The sequence below is a fragment of the Nycticebus coucang genome, chromosome 4 (assembly GCF_027406575.1).
Source record: "Nycticebus coucang isolate mNycCou1 chromosome 4, mNycCou1.pri, whole genome shotgun sequence".
In the NCBI taxonomy this organism is placed as follows: domain Eukaryota; kingdom Metazoa; phylum Chordata; class Mammalia; order Primates; family Lorisidae; genus Nycticebus; species Nycticebus coucang.
Genome location: NC_069783.1, coordinates 143,168,331 through 143,193,408, shown reverse-complemented (window position 1 = coordinate 143,193,408; position 25,078 = coordinate 143,168,331). Strand labels below are relative to the sequence as shown.

The 25,078-nt window shown below is 43.6% G+C and overlaps 2 pseudogenes; one reads left to right on the top strand and one right to left on the bottom strand.

The window, feature by feature from the left end:
• Nucleotides 1-592: 592 nt before the first annotated feature.
• On the bottom strand, nt 593-25,078 carry LOC128584245 (60S ribosomal protein L36-like; annotated as a pseudogene).
• On the top strand, nt 6,622-7,194 carry LOC128583463 (protein dpy-30 homolog; annotated as a pseudogene).

Below are 25,078 nucleotides of genomic sequence, written 5' to 3'. Positions count from 1 at the left end.
TTCACCCACAGGGGTAGTCAGCACTCCCTCTCCCATTACTGTTTTTCCTCAGAAAGGACTCACAGAACACCCAGTCCTAAATATGCTGAGTGCGGTTTCCAAAGTTGGTTGCTGGCTGGCCAGTCTTAAATAAAAAGACTCCTATTGGCCTTTTCAATTTGTCTGGTGGTCATATCTCGTGCACCATAACAATAGGTCCAGGACATACCCTGCAAAGGGCAAATAGTTAACAGAGACATCTGCTGCAATGGAGGTAGTAAATAGTGGCTTTCACACATGTCACAAACTGTATGGCTAATGCCTAGAGCTACTAGGACAGAATCTAGCTCTGCTTTACTCTCTTGCCTCAGTTCAGGACCAGCCTGAGCAAGAGTGAGACTCCCACCCCAATCTTAAAAAAAAAAAAAAACAAAAAACCAGCCCAGCATTGTGGCAGGCATCTTTAGTCGCAGCTACTTAGGAGGCTAAGGCAAGAGAATCACTTGAGCCCAAGAGTTTGGGGTTGCTGTGAGCTATGACTTCACGAGACTCTACCAAGGGCAACAAGTGAGACTCTGTGTCAAAAAGGAATAAAATAAAAATAAAAAGATAATTCATTGAAAACGCAGATCACACCATCATAACCTCACATGTGAGTAATTTTATCTACAATGAAGACAGAGTGTTACATTGATTTATTTAAAAAGTTTAGCTTCTTTTGTTTTTTTATCTATAAAGGTTTTATCGTGCACAGAGGTTTTACTGTGCTTCCTTTTAGCACGGATGTGTATCCCCACTCTTTTCTTGATGAACTTGAGGGTCCATTTGTTCTTGGAGACCTTGAGCAGCTCCATGGCATGCCGCTCATATGGGGCAACACTTCTCGGATCACGTCCCGCACGAACGTCGTGTGTTTGGTTAGGCACCCGCAACGGCAGCTGTGCCTCGGTTTGCTCATGTTCTTGGTCACCTTGTGGCCCTTGTTGAGACCCACGGCCATGGGGTAGCACAGAGCCATGGCTGCAACAACAGCGTGAAATTCCGATGAAACTCCGATGGCTGCCGTGGCGGAAGGGCAGCTTCTTTTTTTTTTTTTTGAGACAAGAGTCTCAAGCTGTGGCCCTGGATAGAGTGCTGTGATGTCACAGCTCACAGGAACCTAAAACTCTTGGGCTTAAGTGATTCTCTTGCCTCAGCCTCCCAAGTAGCTGGGACTACAGGCACCCGCCACAATGCCCGGCTATTTTTGTTGTTGTTGTTGTTGCACTTGTTTTGTAGGTGGCCTGGGCCGGGTTCAAACCCGTCAGCCTCGGGGTATGTGGCCGGCACCCTACCCACTAAGGTAGACGTGCTGCCAGCTTCTTGTTTCCCCCAAACTTTTTTTTTTTTTGAGACATGGACTCACTTTGTCACCTTGGTAGAGTGCTGTGGTGTCATAGCTCACAGCAACCTCCAACTCTTGGGCTAAAGCAATTCTCTTGCCACAGCCTCCCAAGTAGTTGGGACTACAGGCGCCTGCCACAATGCCTGTATATTTTTAAGAGATGGGGTCTAGCTCTTGCTCAGGCTGGTCTCCAACTTGTGAGCTCAGGCAATCCAACCACCTCGACCTCCCAGAGTGCTAGGATTACAGGCATGAGCCACCACGCCTGGCCTCAAACTTCATTCTTGAATAGAATTTTTTCATTTTGTGGGGAATTGTGTGTGCCAAAAGTCTCACTGAAATGTTTTCTCAAAAGAAAACAGCTATTTTCCTTCATTAATGAAAATGCAAAATGTTAAACAACAATAAAATAAGTTTCACCCTGCTTCTAGACATAAAGCTTTCAATATTTTTGATGTCTTTTATTACAGCCACATTTTATATGAAATATAGCCCCAGGTAATTGTTCTTTAATAGGAAAAAAGAATCTTCCATAACCCTCCCAGACATAAATATGTTCACTCAACCATTTCATATATATATATATTTTTTGTTTTTGTTTTTTTTGCAGTTTTCGGCTGGGGCTGGGGTTGAACCCGCCACCTCTGGCATATGGGGCCGGCGCCCTACTCCTTTGACCCACAGGCACCACCCACCATTTCATATATTTTTATGGAAAATCTATTTCTTCTTTTATTTATTTATTTTTTTTTGAGACAAAGCCTCAAGCTGTCGCCCTGGGTAGAGTGCCATGGCATCACAGCTCACAGAAACCTCAAACTCTTGGGCTTAAGTGATTCTTTTGCCTCAGCCTCCCACGTAGCTGGGACTACAGGCACTCACCACAACGCCCGGCTATTTTTTGGTTGTAGTTGTCAATGTTGTTTGGCAGGCCTGGGCTGGATTCGAACCCACCTGGTTGAGCTACGGGCACCGAGCCAAATCTCTCTATTTCTATAGGGCTGCTGGGAAGTCTCTAGAAATACTCTGATCTTGACCCTACCTATGAGATAGATCCTGAGGCTTTGAAACCTGTGACATAATAATCTATAATTGTTAACAGTTAAAGGCCTTAGCAGTAGGCTGGGTACGGTGGCTCATATTTATAATCCCAGCACTCTGGTAGGCTGAAGTGGGTAGACTGAGCTCATGGGTTCGAGATCAGCCTGAGCCAGAGCAAGACCCCATCTCTAAAAATAGTCAGGCATTGTGGCAGGTGCCTATAGTCCCAGCTACTCAGGAGGCTGAGGCAAGAGAATTGCTTGAGCCCAAGGGTTTAAGGTTGCTGTGAGCTATGATGATGTCACTGCACTCTACCCAGGGTGACAGAGTAAGACTGCCTCAAAAAAAAAAAAAAGCCTCAGCAGTTTTTGTTTATTCAGAGGTGGAGGCAAAATTTGCCTTTATTTGTGGGAGAACCTTTTAGTGAGATTTTATTTATGCAGAGGTAAATCTCAAGTCTTACTACTGATTGGAATGGTTGAGAACAGAATTTATGCGGATTGAGTCATATGTAGCTGACTTTTTTTCAATATAGGCAAAGTTATATTCAGACAGAGATTGCTGTGATGTTGACCACTGAAAAGGAAGATTTTGGGCGGCGCCTGTGGCTCAGTCGGTAAGGCGCCGGCCCCATGTGCCGAGGGTGGCGAGTTCAAACCCGGCCCCGGCCGAACTGCAACCAAAAAAATAGGCGGGCGTTGTGGCGGGCGCCTGTAGTCCCAGCTGCTTGGGAGGCTGAGGCAAGAGAATCGCTTAAGCTCAGGAGCTGGAGGTTGCTGTGAGCTGTGTGAGGCCACGGCACTCTACTGAGGGCCATAAAGTGAGACTCTGTCTCTACAAAAAAAAAAAAAAAGAAAGAAAGAAAGAAAAGGAAGATTTTTTTTTTCTTTTTTCTTTTTTTTGCAGTTTTTGGCTGGGGCCGAGTTTGAACCCACCACCTCCGGTATATGGGGCCAACGCCCTACTCCTTGAGCCACAGGCGCTGCCCCAAAAAGGAAGAATTTTGAGTACATGGGATGCTTCATTTTCCATTCTTGTAATAAATAGGAGAGAGTTTTCCAAATCCAAGTTCTAACAAAAGATACAAAATCTCCATCTTTTTTTTTTATTCCCTCAGCTCTAAAATCTCTATCTTTTTTTATAGTTGAATATTCCATGGTATACATATGTCACTGTTTATTAATCCATTCATGAACTCAAGGGCACTTGGGTTGTTTCCACATACTTGCAATTGTCAATTGGGCTGCTATAAACATTCAAGTGCAAATTTTTTTTTTTTGCTCAGTTTTTGGCCGAGGCTGGGTTTGAACCCACCACCTCTGGCATATGGGTCTGGCGCTCTACCCCTCTGAGCCACAGGCACCACCCGCAAATGTTCTTATAATAAAATGACTTTTTCTTTTGGGTAGATACCTAGTATTGGGATTGCAGGATCAAACAACAATAATGTACACACAGGAGAGAAAAAGTCAATTAAGTTCAAGAAGGTGGGGTTAAGGGGTTTGGTAAGTTCCAACCTAATGGATACAATGTACAGGTAAATGGCATTCTTCCTGGGTGAAGGTTGCAACTATAAGTTGCAATACATCTTATAAATACAAACAATGTAACCTAATCACGAGTACCCTCCTATTATTCCAAAATAAATTTTTTTTTTAAGAGACAGTCTTATTTTGTCACCCTCAGTAGAGTGCCATAGCATCACAGCTCACAGTAATCTCTGAGCAGCTGGGACTATAGGCGCCTGCCACAATGCCCAGTTATTTTTTTGTTGCAGTTTGGCCAGGGCTGGTTTTGAACCCGCCACCCTTGGTATATGGGGCCGGTGCCCTAATCATTGAGCCTCAGGCACTGCCCCAAAATAATTTTTTTTAAAGGAAGAATTTTGATAAAAGAAAAGTTGGAAGTTGAGGCCGTAGGCTTTGTTTAAGGCAGTCCAGGTAAAAGACTAAGGTGCAATAATGCTAGAAGGTAACTCTCCCAGCAGATCATGACCTATGGAGTCTTTTTTTTTTTTTTTTTTGAGTCAGAGTCTCACTTTGTTGCCCTCAGTAGAGTGCCATAGGGTCATAGCTCTCAGCAACCTCAAACTCCTGGGTTCAAATGATTCACTTGCCTCAGCCTCCCGGAGTAGCTGAGACTACAGGCACCCACTACAATACCTGGCTATTTTTAGAGACAGGGTCTTGCTCTTGCTCAGGATGGTCTTGAATCCACACCACTCAGTCTCCCCAGAGTGTTGAGATTACAGGTGTGAGCCACGGCACCTGGTCAAATGGCCTATTAAGTCTTGAAGTATTGACATTAAGTATTCATTATTTCCTATTTTCTTCATTACTATCCTTGCTATTTCAGAAAACCCATATATTAATGCTTCTACAAAATAGGATCCTATCCTACATGCTCCTTTTATTTTGGATGCTCCTCCCTTTAATAAAATGCTGTGTTGGTGGTGGCACCTGTGGCTCAAAGCAGTAGGGCACTAGCCCCATATACTGGAGGTGGTGGGTTCAAACCCGGCCCTAGCCAAAAAAATAATAATAATAAAATAAAATGCTGCGTTCATTTCTTTCTACCTTTTTCACTGGCTGCTGCTCTCAACACCTTTGTTTTTAGAAATCACTGTGAGTCTACGGCATAGCTTTCCATGTCCTTTTTTTTTTTTTTTTTTTTTCTTTTTTTTAGAGACAGAGTCTCACTTTGATGCCCTGGGTAGAGTACTGTGGCATCACAGCTCACGGCCACCCCCAGCTCTTGGGCTTAGGCAATTCCCTTCCCTCAGCCTCCCAAGTAGCTGGGACTACAGGCGCCCGCCACAATACCCGGCTATTTTTTGTTGCAGTTTGGCCGGGGCTGGGTTGGTATATGGGGCCAGCACCCTACTCACTGAGCCACAGACACCCTATAGTGGCTTATCATGCTTATATAGTTACATATAGGTGTTGGGAGATAATATTTTAAAATTTTACAACCCTTTGAATCTTGCTTTTCTCTGTATAGTGGCATACTCACCAAATCATTCTGTATACTTCCAAATTATTCTTTTTCATGACTGTATAGAATTCCATGGCATATTGGTAAGTATATTCTATAGTTATTTTCACCATTTTTCTGTGCATGGATATGAATTTTGTTTCTGGAATTTTGTTTTGTTTTTAGCTACCACAAATAATACTGCCAACAAAACACTTGTAAATATATAAATCAGAATATAGTATGTCCAGGATTTTCTTCTATGACCTACCTCCACCTGTGTTGTCTGCCTATTATTATTTTCCCTTCTCTACCACTACCATTGGCAGAATTCTGAAGACTCTCAAAATAATGACTGATAGGGCAGCGACTGTGGTTCAGTTGGTAGGGCGATAGCCCCATATACCGAGCGTGGCGGGTTCGAACCCAGCCCCAGCCAAACTGCAACAAAAAAATAGTTGGGCATTGTGGTGGGTGCCTGCAGTCCCAGCTACTCGGGAGGCCAAGGCAAAAGGATCGCCTAAGCCCAGGAGTTGAAGGTTGCTGTGAGCTGTGATGCCATGGCATTCTACTGAGGGCAATAAAATTAAACTCTGTCTCTAAAAAAAAAAAAACAACAAAAACATAATGACTGATAAGCATGTTCAAGAAACTCACAGACCAATATCCCACTTTAGGTAATCTTTTTGCTGAGTTAATTCAAGTTCTGTTTGCCTGTTTCCTGCTTGGTTAAGGGAGACAGTAATTTCACTCCTAGAATTTGTCACTGTTAGCAATGGATGAGGCTAACAAGATTTATGGAAACCTGCTCCTCTCTTTTAAGGTCTGGCAGAAGTAGCTGCACTCTTTCATAGAGCTTTAATCTATGAGAGAAAATTATTAAGATATTTTCCTAGATACAGGATTAGGGCTTAGGGATAGGTTTTTTTAACCTATTTGGCCTCCTGCCCCTTCAATTCACTCCAGAAGAAGAAATCTAAACTGTGAATCCAGAGATGGCACTTCTCATATCACTGGCCAACCCTAGGGCCAATAAGGAAGTTTGGCCAATGCATTTGGCTTTGAAGTCATAATAATTTAGATTAAATCTCTAGTCATATTCCTTAGCTCTGTGACTTCGGGAACCTCATTTTTTACTCCATGAGCGCCTGTTTTCAGCCATAAAATAGAATAAAACATAAATACTTGTAGGATTACTGTGAAGATTACTAATAGACTGCCAGAGCAGTTCATGCCAAGAGTTGATGGCGCGGTGCAGAGCTCTAAGAATCAACAGCTTGGGCAAGGGTAATCAGTTCACTTCCCCCCTTTTCCCACTTATTCTAAGTACTTGGGATTGCCACAGAGCTTCCAAACCTGATGTGGGTACTTGGTCATGGACCTTCCCACCCTGCTGCTCTACTGCTCCCAGTGCTCCTGCACCTAGACTAGTATTGGTACTGTGACTTGCAGGGTCTGCCATTGAGCCCAAGCAGATGCTGGAGGGAAGATGCAGCTTACAGAAAATTCTCACTCTGAGTACGATCTCATAGACAACATCGAGAGGATAGTAGAAAATGAGAAGATTTACTTCCCTAAGTTCTTCTATGCCAAAAAAGAGAGAGAGAGAGAGAGAGAGAGAGAGAGAGAGATTAATGCAGAAAAGTCATCAAAGCAGAGGTGGATCTATAATGTTTGCCAACTTGTGCCTATCTGGATCAGACTGTTATGCCTATCTTAATACAGGGATTTGCTATGCTTGCAAAGGAAAGACCACAAATCCTATTGAAGTTCTAGCATTTTATCTTTTAAAAAACAAGGCACAGTTTGAAGATTGAAACTGACTTACTGGAAAGAACAGAAAAATTTGATTGCTACTGTAGATTTACATGATTAAGAGGCAGCTTTAATTGCCATGATTATTTCCCCTTTGTGGAAGTATAAGAACTATCAGTACAATAGAACTTATTTCCGGAGTTGTAGAAGAGAACACATTTCCTTTAATTTGATTTAATCATCCTACTTATTTAATGAGGGCATTCTGTGCAATTTTTTCTCAGATTGTCTTTGTTTTTTTTTTTTTTAATGGTTTTATTTGCAACTATTTATTTTCTTTTCTTTTTTTTTTTTTACAGTTTTTGGCCAGGACTGGGTTTGAACCTGCCACCTCTGGCATATGGGGCCGGTGCCCTACTCCTTTGAGCCACAGGAGCCACCCTTTAAAAATGACCTTCAGGGCAGTGCCTGTAGCTCAGTTGGTAGGGGCTGGTGGTTTGAATCCAGCCTGGGCCAACTAAAACAACAATGACAACTGCAACAACAACAACAACAAAAATACCTAGGTGTAGTGGCAGGTGCCTGTAGTCTCATCTACTTGGGAAGTTGAGGCAAGAGAATCTCTTAAGCCCAAGAATTGGAGGTTGCTGTGAGCTGTGACGCCACAGCACTCTACCCAGGGTGACAGCTTGAGACTTTGTCTCAAAAAAATAATAAATAAAATGACCTTCAAAATAAACTCTCAAAGCACCATTATTTAAAAAAAAAATACTAATAAATAAAACTTTTAGATTACTTCCTAGAACAAAATAAATATTCTGTAAATATTTGTTCCAGATATTACTGTCTTCTTTGTTACATATCAACCAATTAAGCCATTATAGGGAAGAAGTATTTTCTGCTCATCTAATATCCTTTCAATCTCCACAAATTACAAAGCTCCAGAAATTCCTATTCAGGGTCTACCCCTGAAATGAGGACCCAGATTATGTTTTACAAAGATTACACCTAAATTTAAGAGGATCAAAATCTCTTCCTCTTTCATTTGTTTGTTTATTTATTTATTTATTTATTTTTGGGACAGAGTCTCACTATATCACCCTTGGTAGAATGCCCCACGGCACAGCTCACAGAAACCTCAAACTCTTGGGCACAAGAGATTTCTCTTGCCTCAGCCTTGCTAGTAGCTGAGACTACAGACGCCCGCCACAATGCCCCGCTATTTTTTTGTTGTTGTTATGATTGTTTAGCAGGCCTGGGCTGGGTTCGAATCTGTCAGCCCCCGTGCACATGCCAGTGCCCTAACCCTTGAGCCATGGGCACCGAGCCACAATATCCTCCTCTTTCTAATACTTATCTTACTAAATGAACACTGTGTGGAAAAAAACCTTGTTAGGAAATTATATAAGAAGGAAGAACTGGCTCGGTGCCTACAGCCCAAGCAGCTAAGGTACCAGCCACACACACCAGAGCTGGCGGGTTAGAATCCAGCTTGGGCCTGCCAAACAACAATGACAACTATAACCAAAAAATATTCGGGCATTGTGGCAGGCGCCTGTAGTCCCAGCTACTTGTGAGGCTGAGGCAAGAAAATCACTTAAGCCCAAGAATTGGAGGTTGCTGTGTGCTGTGATGCCATGGCACTCTACCCAGGGCAACAGCTTGAGGCTCTGTCTCAGAAAATAAAAAAAAAAAGAAGGAAGAACTGGCAGAAGAAGACTCTTCAGAGAAGAAAAAGAAGGAATTAAATTAGCCTCAGGGAATGTGGTTTTGCCTAGACCTTGGTGGTCAGCAACCATTTACTGAACATCTAATCTGGGCCCAGCTCCGTGGTAGAGCTGTTTGGATATATTCCTGACTACCCATTAGATGTCACAGACAGGTACTTTCACAGATCTTACATTATTAACAATGTAACTATCCTGTAAGGTTGACAGAAGTATCTCCACTTTAAACAGAGAAGACAATTGTTTGGCAATGCCACCCAGCTAATAAGCAGCAAAGTCAAGATTGGAATTTTTTTTTTTTTTTTGTGGTTTTTTGGCCAGGGCTGGGTTTGAACCCGCCACCTCCGGCATATGGGACCAGCGCCCTACTCCTTGAGCCACAGGCAGGGGGTAATGGAGGAGCAACACTTGCAACCCAGCAACTGGGTTAGAATTTTAGGTCATCTGATTTATAGTTACTTTCCTTCTCTCTCTTTTTTTTTTTTTTTTTTTTTTTTTTTTTTGAGACAGAGTCTCGGGCAGTGCCTGTGGCTCAGTGGGCAGGGTACTGGCCCCATATACTGAGGGTGGCAGGTTCAAACCTGGCCCCGGCCAAACTGCAACAAAAAAAATAGCCAGGCATTGTGGCGGGTGCCTGTAGTCCCAGCTATTCGGGAGGCTGAGGCAAGGGAATCGCCTAAGCCCAGGAGTTGGAGGTTGCTGTGAACTGTGTGATGCCACAGCACTTTTCCGTGGACGATAAAGTGAAACTCTGTCTCTACAAAAAAAAGAGAGAGACAGAGCCTCAAGTTGTCACCCTGGGTAGAGTACTGTGGTGTCACAGCTCACAGAAACCTCCAACTCTTGGGTTTAAGTGATTCTCTTGCCTCAGCCTCCTAAGTAGCTGGGACTATAGGTGCCTGCCACAACGCCTGGCTATTTTTAATTGCAGTTGTCATTGTTGTTTAGCTGGCCAGGCCAGGTTCAAACCCACCAGCCTTGGTGATAGTGGCCAGTGCCCTACCCACTGAGCTACAGGCACTGCCATGGTTAATTTCTTTCTATTAATGATATGCTGAAGCCAATTCCCTGCTTATGAGAGCCAATTGTGACATATCTTCCCAACTCTGTGTTCAATGATGTGACATTAGTAGCTATAGAATTGGTCATGGCAGTGGAGCATTCAAACTGCAGAAATAGCCAATGATACAAATATCAGCTTACAAACAAAGTAGTGTACTAGTTGTGAAAACTTATTAGCACACCACTACAATTATTTCTGGTAACACAAAGAAATGACAAATCATGTTCCCTGAATAGAATTTATGATTTATCTTTAGGCATAACAATATTATATAAACTCTATTGGTGGTGATTATGTATAAGTTCATTGATAGAATAATATAAGTTCATAGCTAAATGTAGGAGATAAATCCATGGAATTTGATCTATTCTATAATACTGATTCAACTGATGACTAAAATTGAGAAACCAATGGTCAAAATAAGAACTTATTTTTACTATGATTTGCTATTAAATAACAAATCTGACCTCAGTTCATTTGTTCATTGATGCATTCTTTAATTCATTTAAGCATTCACTTTTTTTTTTTTTTGAGACAGAGTCTTACCTTGTCACACTTGGTAGAGTACCATGTTATCATTGCTCATGGCAACCTCAAACTCCTGGGCTCAAGTGATTCTCTTGTCTCAGCCTCCCAAGTAGCTGGGACCACAGGTGTCTGTCACAATGCCTGGTTATCTTTTAGAGGCAGGGTCTTGCTCTGGCTCAGGCTGGTCTTGAACTTGTGAGCTCAGACAATCCACCCACCTCAGCCTCCCAGAGTGCTAGGATTATAGGCATGAGCCACCACTCATGGCCTAAGCGTTCACTTTTAAGAAATATTTAGGCTCAGCGCTTATAGCTCAAGTGGCCGGTAAGGCAACAGCCACATACACTAGAGCTGGCGGTTGAATCCAGCCCAGGCCTACCAAACAACAATGACAACCTCAACCAAAAAATAGCCAGGTGTTGTGGCGGGTGCCTCTAGTCTCAGCTACTTGGGAGGCAGAGGCAAGAGAATCGCTTAAGCCCAGGAGTTGGAGGTTGCTGTGAGCTGTGATGCTACGGCACTCTACCCAGGGCGACAACTCGAGGCTTTGTCTCAAAAAAAGAAAGAAAGAAAGAAATACTTACATGGGTCAGCGCCTGCGGTTCCCATATACCGAGGGTAGCGGGTTCAAACCTGGCCCCAAGCAAACTGCAACAACAAAAAAAAATAGCTGGTGTTGTGGCGGGCACCCATAGTCCCAGCTACTCAGGAGGCTGAGGCAAGAGAATCACTTGAGGTTGCTGTGAACTGTGATGCCATGGCACTCTCTCTACCCAAGGCAACAGTTTGAGACTCTGTCCCCCCCCAAAAAAATATACATACAGTATTGTCTTATACATCTAAATGAAAGTATGTTGTAAATAGTATTATGCCTTTTTATTTTTTATTTTATTTATTTATTTATTTTTTTGAGACAGAGTCTCAAGCTGTTGCCCTGGGTAGAGTGATGTGGTGTCACAGCTCACAGCAACCTCCAACTGCTGGGCTTAAGTGATTCTCTTGCCTCAGCCTCCCAAGTAGCGGGGACTACAAGTGCCTGCCACAACGCTTGGCTATTTTTGGTTGTAGTTGTCATTGTTGTTTGGCAGGCCCAGGCTGGATTTGAACCCGCCAGCTCCAGTGAATGTGGCTGGCGCCCTAACCACTGAACCACGGGCACCGAGCCTATTATGCTTTTTTTTTTTTTTTTGGCCGGGGCTGGGTTTGAACCCGCCACCTCTGGCATATGGGACCGGCGCCCTACCTCTTGAGCCACAGGCGCCGCCCTATTATGCCTTTTTTAAAACACTGATTATGTCTTGGAGATGGGTCCATGTTATATATAAGCTCCTTAAAGGAAGTGATTTAGTGGAATCTTAAGGATTATAAATGCTTACTACAGTTGATGTAACCCAAAGGATATTTGGGGAAAGGCACAATCATTTCTCTAAGAGGACCTCATGCCTGGTTAATTCACTGGTCTATATGATGAATTAAATATCTCTAGTGATACAGTGGGAACTTTGCTCTAATAATCTTCAATTAAAATGATTTTTATTGACTGGGCACGGTAGCTCATGCTTATAATACTAGCACTCTGGCATTCTGAGGCTGGGGATTGTTTGACCTCAGGAGTTCAAGACCAGCCTGAGTATGAGCAAAACTCCATCTCTCTCTCTCTCTTTTTTTTTTTTTTGAGACAGAGACTCACTATGTCACCTTTGGTTGAGTGCCATGGCAACATAACTCACAGTAACCTCAAACTCTTGGACTTAAGCGATTCTCTTGCCTCAGCCTCCAAGTAGCTGTGACTATAGGCACCTGCCACGATGCCCAGCTATTTTCTGTCACAGTTGTTCTTGTTTAGCTGGCCCAGGTAGGTTCTAACCCGCCAGCCTTGGTGTATGTGGTGGTGCTACTGTGCTATGAGCATCAAGACCCCATCTCTTAAAAATAGCCAGATGTGGCTTAACACCTCTAGCTTAGTGAGTAGGGCACTGGCCACATACACCGAGGATGGAGGGTTTGAGCCCAGCCTGAACCTACTAAACAACAATGAGCTGCAACCCAAAATAGCCAGACCTGTGGCGGGTGCCTATAGTGCCAAAAATGGCCAGACCTGTGGTGGGTGCCTACAGCTACTTGGAAGGCTGAGGCAAGAGAATCGCTTAAGCCCAAGAGTTTGAGGTTGCTGTGAGCTGTGATGCCATAGCACTCTACCAAGGGCAACATAGTAACACTCTGTCTCAAAAAACCCCAAAAATTATATATATAGCCAGACATGGCAATGCCCCTAGCTCAGTGGATAGGGTGCTGACCACATACACCAAAGCTGGTGGGTTGGAACCCGGCCTGGGCCAGCTAGAACAACAACTGAAAAAGTGACAACTGAAAAAAAAAATAGCTGGGTGTTGTGGTGAGTGCCTGTGGTTTTAGCTACTTGGGAGGCTGAGGCAAGAGAATCGCTTAAGCCCAAGAGTTTGAGGTTGATGTGAACTGTGATACCATAGCACTCTACCTGCAGCGACAGTGTGGGACTCTGTCTCAAAAAAAAAAAAAAAAGAAAGAAAGAAAAGAAATAGCCAGATGTTGGCTTGGCACCCGTAGCACAGTGGTTATGGTGCCAGCCACATAGACGGAGGCTGGCAGGTTTGAGCTACACAACAGTTGACACTGCAACAAAAAACAGGGTATTATGGTGGACATCTACAGTCCCAGCTACTTGGGAGGCTGAGGCAAGAGAATTGCTTAAGCCCAAGAGTTTGAGGTTACTATGAGCTGTGATGCCATGGTACTCTACCAAGGGCAACATAGTAAGACTCTCTCTCTCAAAAAAAAAAAGAAAGACAAAAATAGCCAGACGTGGGAGGTGCCCATAGTCCCAGCTATTCAGGAGGATGAGGCAAGAGGATTGCTTGAGCTGAAGAGTTTGAGGTTGCTGTGAGCTATAATGCCACGGCACTCTACCGAGGGCAACAAAATAAGACTCTGTCTAAAAGTAAAAAAATATATTTTTTTATTATCATAATTTTTTGTAGAGACTCTTGACATCAAGCAATCCTTCCATCTTACCCTCCCAAAATGCTGAGATTACAAGCATGAACCATCATGCTCAGCCTTATGTCTATTTATTAATTTCTTCCTTGATTTCTTTCATAAGTGTCTTATAGTTTTCATGATATAGGTCCCAGATCCTTCGAAGGCTGAGGCAAAGGCTAAGGTTTGAACCCAGGAGTTTGAGGTTGCTGTCACCATAGTACTCTAGCCTGGGCAAGAGAGTGAAATTCTGTCTCAAAAAAAAAGTACTGAGGTAGAGAAATTCTGCTTTCAGTTATAAAGCTTATGTCTCGCTGTTTACTCTCACTTTATTAACTTAGTCATATCTGGACTCAAATTCCACCAAAGGAAACAAACATTAGGAAAATGTGAATCACAAGATGTTTGATTTGAAATTACTTTGTCTGGCAATGACAACACAGTATAAAAATATATACTTTCTAGGCTCGGCACCTGTTGCTCAGTGGTTAGGGTGCAAGCCACATGCACTGGTGCTGGTAGGTTTAAAACCGGCCTGGGCCTGTTAAACAAACAAAAAAAAATGTAGCTGGGTGGGGTGGTGCCTGTGGTTCAAAGGAGTAGGGCACCAGCCCCATATGCGGGAGGTGGCGGGTTCAAACCCAGCCCCAGCCAAAAACAGCAAAAAAAAAAAAAAAAATAGCTGTTGTGGCAGGCACCTGTAGTCCCAGCTACTAGGGAGGCTGAGGTAAGAGAATCACTTGAGCCCAAGAGTTGGAGGTTGCTGCGAACTGTGACACCATAGAACTCTTCCAAGGGTGACACAGTGAGACTTCTGTCTCAAATATATGTATATTTTTTTTCTCTAGTTCTATTTGCATAGTCAAAATCTACTATGAAACATCAAAATTCTCTTTTCGTTTTTTTTTTTTTTTTGAGACAGGGTCTAACTTTGTTGCCCTTGGTAGAGCTCTGTGGCATCACAGCTCATGGCAACCTCCAGCTCTTGGGCTTAGACAATTCTCTTGCTTCAACCCCCCGAGTAGCTGGGACTATAGGCCCATGCCACAATACCTGGCTGTTTTTTTGTTGCAGTTTGGCTGGGGCTGGATTTGAACACACCACCCTCGGTATATGGGACTGGCAACCTACTCCTTTGAGCCACAGGCGCCACCCCAGAGACCCTGTATCTTAAAAAATAAAAACAGGCGGCCCAGCAACAAAAAAATAGCTGGGGCTCAGTGCCTGTGGTTCAAGCGGCTAAAGTGCCAGTCACATACACCTGAGCTGCCGGGTTCGAATCCAGCCCGGGCCCGCCAAACACGATGATGGCTGCAACCAAAAAATAGCCAGGTGTTGTGGCAGGTGCCTGTAGTCCCAGCTACTTGGGAGGCGGAGGCAGGAGAAATGCTTGAGCCCAGAAGTTGGAGGTTGCTGTGAGCTGTGATGCAATGGCACTCTACCCAGGGCAACAGCTTGAGGCTCTGTCTCAAAAAAAAAAAAAAAAAATAGTTGGGCGTTGTGGTGGGCGCCTATAGTCCCAGTTACTTGGGAGGCTGAGGCAAGAGAATCACCTAAGCCCAGGAGTTGGAGGTTGCTGTGAGCTGTGTGACGCCACGGCACTATACCAAGGGCGATAAAATGAGACTCTGTCTCTACAAAATAAATAAATAAATAAATAAATAAATATAAATATAAATATAAAAAAATAGCCAGGCATTGTGGCTGGTGCCTATAGTCTGAGCTACTCCAGAGGCTGAGGTAAGAGAATCACTTGAGCTCAATAGTCTGATATTGCTGTGAACTGTGACACCATGGCATTCTACCAGGAATGACAAAGTGAGACTCTGTCTCAAAAAATAAATAAATAAATAAAAATTTGTACCTCGTATTAATTTGAAAATTTTTTTAAAGTTTACTTATTTTGCAATCAATTCTTGTTAACCAGGTTGGCCACTGATTTTCAGATTTATCCCTCAATCCATTATTTATTCCTATTGTTGTTTATGTTGTTACAATTTATTTGAAAAAATCAAGACAGTAAAGAATATTATTTATCTCTAACTAGAGTAAAAGGCAAATTTTCAGGAGAAAAGTGTAGAAATTATGGAATTCTCTAATTTTGCTTTTAGTAGTGTAGTCATATTAGGAGATTAAATAAACGTACCTCCAACAGTCATGACAAATTGTATCCACGGTATTGCAGAAAAAAACCTAAGTAAAACAAGGAAGAGAGAACAAAATTAAACTTTTTACATTAACAGTTGCACACTAATGCACGGAGAAAGGGACTGACCCCACCAAAGGGGTTTTTATACACTTGTTTAAGCAGGACAACCGAACATGAGAAAACAAATCTCACTCTAATTTCACTATTTATTCACTGTACAGCATCTAGTAGGAAAGCCATAAGGACTTCAGTACCAACTACTTTGAGTAGGTGATCCTGAGAAGGATCTCCAGGCATGGCACAAGTGTCTCTCCACCCCTAACCCAGCTGGGCTCCCACCTACCTAATCCAGCTCTGTACCTTGAGGGCAAGGAGAGAGGTGGTGATTAGTAAAGGAGAAAGCCAAGCAGAAAGAATGAAAAAGGAAGAGTGGGTATAAAGAAACAAAGCTATAAGGAATATTAGGAATTATAAGGAGGGGCAAAAGGCAGGAGTCTTCAAAAGTACTAGAAAGAAGGAGTCACAGTGAAAAGGTAAAACAGAGTCACAATAAAGAAATAGGATTGATGGGTGGCGCCTGTGGCTCAAGGAGTAGGGCGCCGGTCCCATATGCCGGAGGTGGCAGGTTCAAACCTAGCCCCGGCCAAAAGCCACAAAAAAAATAAAGAAATAGGATTGAAAAAAAGAGGAGAAAGAAATGGGGTACAAAGGATATCCGCCACTGTTTAGACTACAGAAACATGTGATGGCTCAGAGGTTGTATCTTCACTCAATTAGTAAAGCTTTTGTAATACTAGTGAAAAGCTAAGAAGAGGTTATTAACGTTTATCATATTTAATGCTAACATCTTAAAAACTCTGAATCCAAAATTCTACCAGAAATATAATTATTATGCTATTCTTTTTTTTTTGTACTTCATTCCTTGTTTTTTTTTTTTTTTTTAGAGACAGAGTCTCACTTTATCACCCTTGGCAGAGTGCCATGGCGTCACAGCTCACAGCAACCTCCAACTCCTGTGTTTAAGTAGTTCTCTTACCTCAGCCTCCCGAGTAGCTGGGACTATAGACACCTGCCACAACACCCAGCTATTTTTTTTTGTTGCAGTTTGGATGGGGCCGGGTTTGAACCCACTACCCTCAGTATATGGGACTGGCGCCCTACTCACTGAGCCATAGGTGCCACCCATTCCTTTTTTTTTTTTTTTTTGAGACAGAGCCTCAAGCTGTCACCTGGGTAGAGTGCTGTGGCATCACAACTCACAGCAACCTCCAACTCATGGGCTCAAGCGATTCTCCTGCCTCCACCTCCCACGTAATTAGGACTACAGGCAACCGCCACAACACCCAGCTATTTTTTGGTTGCAGCTGTCATTGTTGTTTGGCAGGCCTGGGCTGGATTTGAACCCGCCAGCTCAGGTGTATGTGGCTGGCACCTTAGCTGCTTGAGCCACAGGCGCCAAGCCAACTTCATTCCTTTTTTATTTGAATTATTATTATTATTATTATTTTGAGACAGCATCTCAAGCTGCTGTCCTGGGTAGAGAGCTGTGGCATCATAGCTCACAGAAACCTCCAACTCTCAGGCTGAAGTGATCCTCTTGCCTTGGTTTTTCTATTTTTAGTAGAGACAGGGGTCTCACTCTCTTGCAGGCTGGTCTTGAACTTGTGAGCTCAAGCAATCCACGTGTCTTGGTCTTTCAGAGTAATTAGGATCACAGGCATGAGCCACCACACCGGGCCATATTTTGATTGTGGCTAAATGTCTTATAACACAATGTTTCAAAGTTCTGGGTCTGAGTTTGACTAAATTCGAAATTTGGTACAATCCATCTTAAGTGCAAAACGATTCTGCGAGAAAACAGACGAATCCAAATGGAAAAAGTTTAGTACTGTTTGTGCTTGCTAAGTCATGACAGACAGTTCAGAAAGTGTTGGTGTTGGTGGTGTTGAAAATTTTAGCATTCCAGCTCAGCGCCTGTGGCTCAAGCGGCTAAGGTGCCAGCCACATACACCTGAGCTGGCGGGTTCGAATCCAGCCTGGGCCCGCCAAACAATGACAGCTGTAACCAAAAAATAGCTGGGTGTTGTGGCGGGCACCTATAGTCCCAGCTACTTGGGAGGCGGAGACAGGAGACTCGCTTGAGCCCAGGAGTTTGAGGTTGCTGCGAGCTACGATGCCATGGCACTCTACCCAGGACAACAGCTTGAGGTTCTGTCTCAAAAAAAATAAAAAAGAAAATTTTACCATTCCATTAGCTTGTTACATTTCTATTTTCACTAATGTCACCCAGTTGTTAGCAAACTAAGCAAGGCTAGTCCGTTTGGAAGACTTTTTTCCCGAACGAACAGGTCAAAAACCTACTGGAATTCTTTACTTCAAACATGTTTAAACAAATGAGCAGATGTTGTTTCCAAATATAAGTATACATGGTATCCATGGGGATTTCATTTGCTTAAAATATTACCTTGAAAAGAAAGATTAAATACGCTTATATTTCTTCAAAACCATCTAAGTAACATGTAACATTCTATCACAAGGCAGTGAATCTGGATTTCTATCATTGTAAGATAAGACTATGGGCGGTGCCTGTGGCTCAAGGGGTAGGGCGCCGGTCCCATATGCCGGAGGTGGCAGGTTCAAACCCAGCCCTGGCCAAAAAAAAAAAAAGACAAGACTATTAAATCTTTAAATCTGGGCTTGGTGCCTGTAGCTCAAGCGGCTAGGGCACCAGCCACATACACCGGAGCTGGAGGGTTTGAACCCAGCCTGGGCCTGCCAAACAATGACAACTACAACCAAAAAAAAAAACAAGTCAGGCGTTGTAGCAGGCACCTGTAGTCCCAGCTACTTTGGAGGCTGAGGAAAGAGAATCACTTAAGCCCAAGAGTTTGAGGTTGCTGTGAGCTGTGATGCCATGGCATTCTGCTAAGGATGACTTAGTGAGATTCTGTATCAAAAAAGAAAAAATAAAATCTTTCAATCTGTATCTTTTCTCTTTTTTCTTTTTTTTCTTTGTAGTTTTTGGCTGGGGTTGTTGAACCCACCACCGCCGGTATATGGGGCCGGTGCCATACTCACTGAGCCACAGGCACCACCTTTTTTTTTTAGAGACAGTCTTACTTTATTGCCCTTGGTAGAGTGCTGTGGTGTCACAGCTCGCAGCAACCTCCAACTCCAGGGCTTTGCCAACTCTCTTGTGCTCAGCCTCCCAAGTAGCTGAGACTACAGGTGCCCACCACAATGCCTGTCTATTTTTTTTCTGTTGCAGTTGTCGTTGTTTAGTTGGCCCGGGCTGTGTTCGAACCCACCAGCCTTGGTGTATGTGGCTGGTGCCATAACCACTGTGCTATAAGCATCAAGCCTATTTTCCATAAGCTTAAAGAGGACAGAAACTGTTGTTTTGCATCTACAACGAACAACCTTCCAAAATTATGTAATTTGATATACCTGTTTTTCTAACACTTCAGCAATGTCCTCTGTGTGACTTACCCCTCAAAAAAGTTTACTGACAAAGGAATTCACATTACCATAGTGTTCTCTAGATATGATTTCAGTCATTTTCTTGACAAGGTCAGAAGAAATCTGTTTCCCAAATGGTATGGTTTAATTTCTTTCTTTCTTTCTTTTTTTGAGACAAAGCCTTGAGTTGTCACCCTGGGTAGAGTGCCGTAGCATCACAGCTCACAGCAACCTCCAACTCCTGGACTTAAGAGATTCTCTTGCCTTAGCCTCCCAAGTAGCTGGGACTATAGGTGCCCACCACAACACCCAGCCATTTTTTGGTTGTAGTTATCATTGCTGTTTGGCAGGCCCGGGCTGGATTTGAACTTTCCAGCTCTGTTGTATGTGTCTGGCACGTTAGCCACTTGAGCTACAGGTGCTGAGCCTTTTTTTTTTTTTTTTGAGACAGAGTCACACTGTGTCACTGTGTGAGCTATGAGTGCTGTGGCATCATAGCTCACAGCAACTTCAAACTCTTGGACTTAAGCGATTCTCTTGCCTCAGCCTCCCAGGTAGCTGGGACTATAGGCGCCTGCCACAACACCTAGCCATTTTTTTTGTTGCAGTTGTCACTGTTGTTTAGCTGGCCCAGGCTGGGTTTGAACCTGCCAGCCTCAGTGAATGTGGCTGGTGTCATAACCACTGTGCTACAGGTGCCAGGTTAAGGTATGGTTTAATTTCATTATTTCATTTTAAGGTAGAAATTACAAATAATACTTTAAAATATTATTTAACTTAGGAAATGTCTTTTTTTATTGTTGGGGAATCACTGAGGGTTTAATTTAGGAAATTTCTATGCAATAATGTTTATCATGAGTTTTGACATTTCTGGAAATGTGGCAGAAGTCTGTCTTTATTTTATTTATTTATTTTGTAGAGACAGAGTTTCACTTTATCACCCTTGGTAGAGTGCTGTGGCATCACAGGTCACAGCAACCTCCAGCTCTTGGGCTTAGGGGATTCTCTTGCTTCAGCCTCCCAAGTAGCTGGGACCACAGGCACTCGCCACAAGGCCTGGCTATTTTTTTCTTGCAATTTGGGCGGGGGTGGGTTCAAGCCTGCCACCCTTGGTATATGGGGCTGGCACCCTACCCAATGAAGCCACAGGTGCCACCCAAGTTTGTCTTTATTAAGAAAATCTTTAGGTTCGGCTCCCATAGCACAGTGGTTACAATGCCAGCCACATATACCGAGGGTGATGGGTTTGAACCTGGCCCAGGTTAGCTAACCAACAATGACAACTGCAACAAAAAATAGCTGGGCGTTGTGGCAGGTGCCTGTAGTCCCAGCTACGTGGGAGGCTGAGGCAAGAGAACTGCTTGAGCCCAAGGGTTTGAGGTTGTGGTGAGCTGTGACGCCACGGCACTCTACCGAGGGCAACATAGTCATACTCTGTCTCAAAAAAAGAAAAAAAGAAAAGAAAAAGAGAAAAAAGAAAATCTTTAATTTTTAAATGTCTTGCTTACTATGAAGTCAGAGGATACTAGAAAATAAACACATTATGTTACTAACATTTAGTAAACAAGTTGAACTTGGTAGCCTCACTCTACTTGGTACATATATTTTGAGGATGCAATATTTGATCGATGCAAATTTCTATTTACTTATTTATTTTATTTTATTTTGTTTTGTGCAGTTTTGGCCAGGGCCAGGCTTAAACCCTCCACCCCTGGTATATGGGGCCAGTGCCCAACTCCTTGAGCCATAGGCACCATCCATTTTTTTTTTTAAACAGAGTCTTACTTTGTCACCCTGGGTAGAGTACTGTGGCATCATAGCTCACAGCAACTCAAACTCCTGGGCTCAAGTGATTCTCTTGCCTCAGCCTCCCAAGTAGCTGGGACTACAGGCGCCTACCATAACGCCTGGCTATTTTTACTGATGAGGCCTCTCTCTGGCTCAGGCTGGTCTTGAACCTGTGAGCTCAGACAATCCACGGACCTCGGCCTCCCAAGTCTTGGGATTTCATGTGTGAGCCATCTGGTTTGGACTGATGCAAATTTCAAAGTACATATACACTTATAGTAGTTAGTAATAGTTTATGCAATCATAATTCTAATAATATTTGCTAATTTCATTTTTTGGTCAATTTCTCATTGACTTGTGACTAAGTTGTCATTTTCTTCTACCCCACAATATGACTGAGAAAGAGTTTGTACTAGGAAAAGGAACATCAGCTTAGCCAGTTTCTTTCTTTCCTTTTTTGAGTCAGTCTCACTTTGTCACCCTTGGTAGAGTAATGTGGAGTCATAGCTCACAACAAACTCAAACTCTTGGGCTCAAATGATTCTTTTGCCTCAGCCTCCCGGACTACAAATACCTACCACAATACCCAGCTATTTTTAGAGACGGGGTCTCGCTCTTGCTCAGGCTGGTCTCGAACCTGTGAACTCAGGGCAATACACCCGCCTCGGACTCCCAGAGTGCTAGGCCAGTGCACCCGGCCCCAGCTTAGCCAGTTTCCTTTTTCTCATACATTTGCACACTTTGCTTTTCTTAAACTTTTTGTGCTATGTACTGTTTTATGGAAGATGTTTATAGTACTCTATAATATATAACACTTATATAACACTGCAATCTCTGTATCTATACACAAGGAAACCCTAATACATCAAACAAGTGAAAATGAAAGCTTCGGAACCCGTAGCTCAATGGTTAGGGCGCCGGCCACATGCACTGGGGCTGGTGGGTTCGAATCCAGCTTGGGCCTGCTAAAAACAACAATAACAACCACAACAAAAAATAGTTGGGGGCAGTTCCTGTGGCTCACTGAGTAGGGCGCCTGCCCCATGTACCAAAGGTGGTTGGTACAAACCCGGTCCCAGCCAAACTGCAACAAAAAAATAGCTGGGCATTGAGGTGGACGCCTGTAGTCCCAGCTACTCAGGAGGCTGAGGCAAGAGAATCCCCTAAGCTCAAGAGTTGGAGGTTACTGTGAGCTGTGACGCCACAGCACTCTACTCAGGGTGACAAAGTGAGACTCTGTCTCAAAAAAAAAAAAAATAGCCAGGCTTTGTGGTGGGTGCCTGTAGTTCCATCTACTTGGGAGGCTGAGGCAAGAGAATCACTTAAGCCCAAGAGTTTGAGGTTGCTGTGAGCTGTGAAACCACAGCACTCTACTGAGGGCGACATAGGGAGACTCTGTCCTCCCCCCAAAAAAATTTCTGTAAAAAAAGAACATGAAGGGGCGGCGCCTATGGCTCAAAGGAGTAGGGCACCAGCCCCATATGCCAGAGGTGGCGGGTTCAAACCCAGCCCCAGTCAAAAACTGCAAAAAAAAAAAAAAAAAAAAAAAAAAACAGCACTCAAAATAAGGCAGACTTAAAAAGAACGAACGTGAAATGCTTAGTGTAGTAGGAACTGTGTATTTAAGTTATCCTCACCTATGAAAACCAGGTTTCCGTAGTTCTCTAATATGACATCCTGATACAAATTCTTCTGATCAGGGTTCAGGAGGCCCACTCTTCCATAGAGAATTCTACAGATATGTCCTTGAATGTCAACAATCCCTGAAAAAAAAAAAACTGGCACACGAAGCTCAGTGGGTAGGGTGCCAGCCACATACACCAAGACTGGCAAGTTCGAACCTGGCCCTGGCCAGCTAAAGCAATAATGACAACTGCAACAACAACAAAAATAGCCAGGCATGGTGGCAGGTGCCTGTAGTCCCAGCTACTTGGGAGACTGAGGTAAGAGAATCACTGAAGTCCAAGAGTTTGAGGTTGCTATAAGCTGTGACACCATGGCCCTCTACTGAAGGTAACATAGTGAGACGCTGTCTCAAAAAAAAGAAAAGAAAAGAAAAAGAAAGTGAAGGAAAAAGACTGAGTATGTCTTTGCACTGATCAAATCTTGACCTTCCCTCAGAAGTCCATATACCAAATGGACTGAGTGAGACTTCCAGAATCAACTCAAGACATTTAATATTTGTAATGCTTAATGTATTTCTTATTTACGTGAAACAGCTGAAGAACATCTTGCAGATTCTGATACAGCAGGCTTTGAGCTTACATTTTACAAGCTCTTAGAGGACTGAGATTTCTGGACCATACTTGAAATAATTAAGTCTTGTAACACCCCAGTGCATCCTCTTACAAACACATTAGGAAGTTTGTTTCCAACTTGAAGACAGCTGTAGACAATAGGGTATCATTTAAGGGTATCCTCAATAGTTAAGGCACAGTAATTAGCCTTTGATCACACATCTCTTGCGCAGTGTGGTTACCCATGGACAAAACTGGAGCACAATAGAGGGGTCTGTTGTCTTTGAAATTACAGACTTCTGCCAGTTCTCTGGCATGTAACCAGATGGCTTTTTCCTCCTGTATGAGGTGCATCTGAAGGCGGTACCACTGGTCTAAAAGTGCAGGAAGATGATCACATCATCATCCTTCACCTGGAAGCCCAGGGAATGCTCCAGCCCACCCACTGAGATGGAGGACTTTTCCCCCTAGGGATGGTTGGGCAATTATGCCCCAGGGGACCTTCCTCTTCCACTTGCCTTGTGGCAGGGAGAGCGACTTCCTGAACTATGAGGATCAGCCTGGTCCAAATTCCCTGGCTGGCTGACTTGGCCACCTTTCCTACCCCTGGCGGTGCCTTTAGATTAATGACCTACTGTCCCTGGTTGCCCACATGGTGCCTCTGCATTATTCATTTAATAAGCTGATGGACCAGTTGTGGTGGTTCATGCCTATAATCCTAGTACTCTGGGAAGCCGCAGAGTACACTCGCCGCAACACTCAACCAAGGGTAACAAAGTGAGACCCTGTCTCAAAAAAAAAAAGATTAATCACCTGGAGTGGAAGACCACACATTGTTTTTTTTTTTTTTATTTTTGAGACACAATCTCACTTTGTCACCCTCCATAGAGTGCCATGGTGTCATAGAGCTCACAGGAATCTCAAACTCTTGGGCTGAAGTGATCCTCTTGCCTCTCAACCTCATAAATTTCTGGGCCTACAGGCGAACAACACCCAGCTAGTTTCTCTATTTTTTTTTTAGGTAGAGACAGAGTCTCGCTCTTGCTCAGGATGGTCTCAAATAATCTACCATCTTCATCCTCTGCCTCCCAAGTGCTAGGATTACAGGCGTGAGCCACTCTGCCAGGACTGGGATAGACCCTTAATGGGCTTCCCAGCCTTCAGCCTTTTCTCCCTCCCAATCAATTCCCTTCATTTCTGAGTGATGTTTTCCACACAAACCTGGTTAAAAACCTAGTGGTACCAAAAACACAAAAAACAAAACAAAACAAAAAAACAACCTCTAGTGGCTCCAAACCTTATATCTTGGGCAGACTCTAAAATCGACCCCACTTCACGTTCTTTACACAGATTCATCTCGATCAGGTCCCCAACATGCCTGTGCATGCTTTTTCTCTTTGCCACATGTACGCCTCCTCATCTTTCAAGATTCAGCTCAAAAATCATCTATCTATAACTCTGACACCACTGAGTAGGAATACTGAATCTCCATTTGTGTTTTCATAATATCCTAATAGACTCTTATTTTATAGCAATTACACTGTGCTGGCTGTATCCTTATTCCTATGTGCCTCCTCCTCCCCAACACCATGAATTCCTTCTTGTTTACCTCTACTGTGTATTCCCACAGGCAAAGCCAGGATCTGGCATAAACTATGCACTGAACAAATACTCTGCTGAATATAATTATTAGATTTTTTTCTTGCCAGTGTCTTCCTCCCTCCCACCACAGTAACAGCCGAGTGCGGCCAACCAGCCAGGTGAGCCCTGAACAGCTGAGGGGAGCGGGAGACTTGACTGACAGACTAACCCAGGGCAGTAGCGGGTCCCAATCACTTCCTGACGGACCAAAGGCAGGAAGAAATGATGCTGGCCTTCTCATCTCCAAAGAGGAGGAATGACAGCAAGCAATTGCTGACGGTCCATCCACGCGCTTCGTGCCTCGCCTCACGAGGAGGAAGACGGTAGCAGGACTGGCCC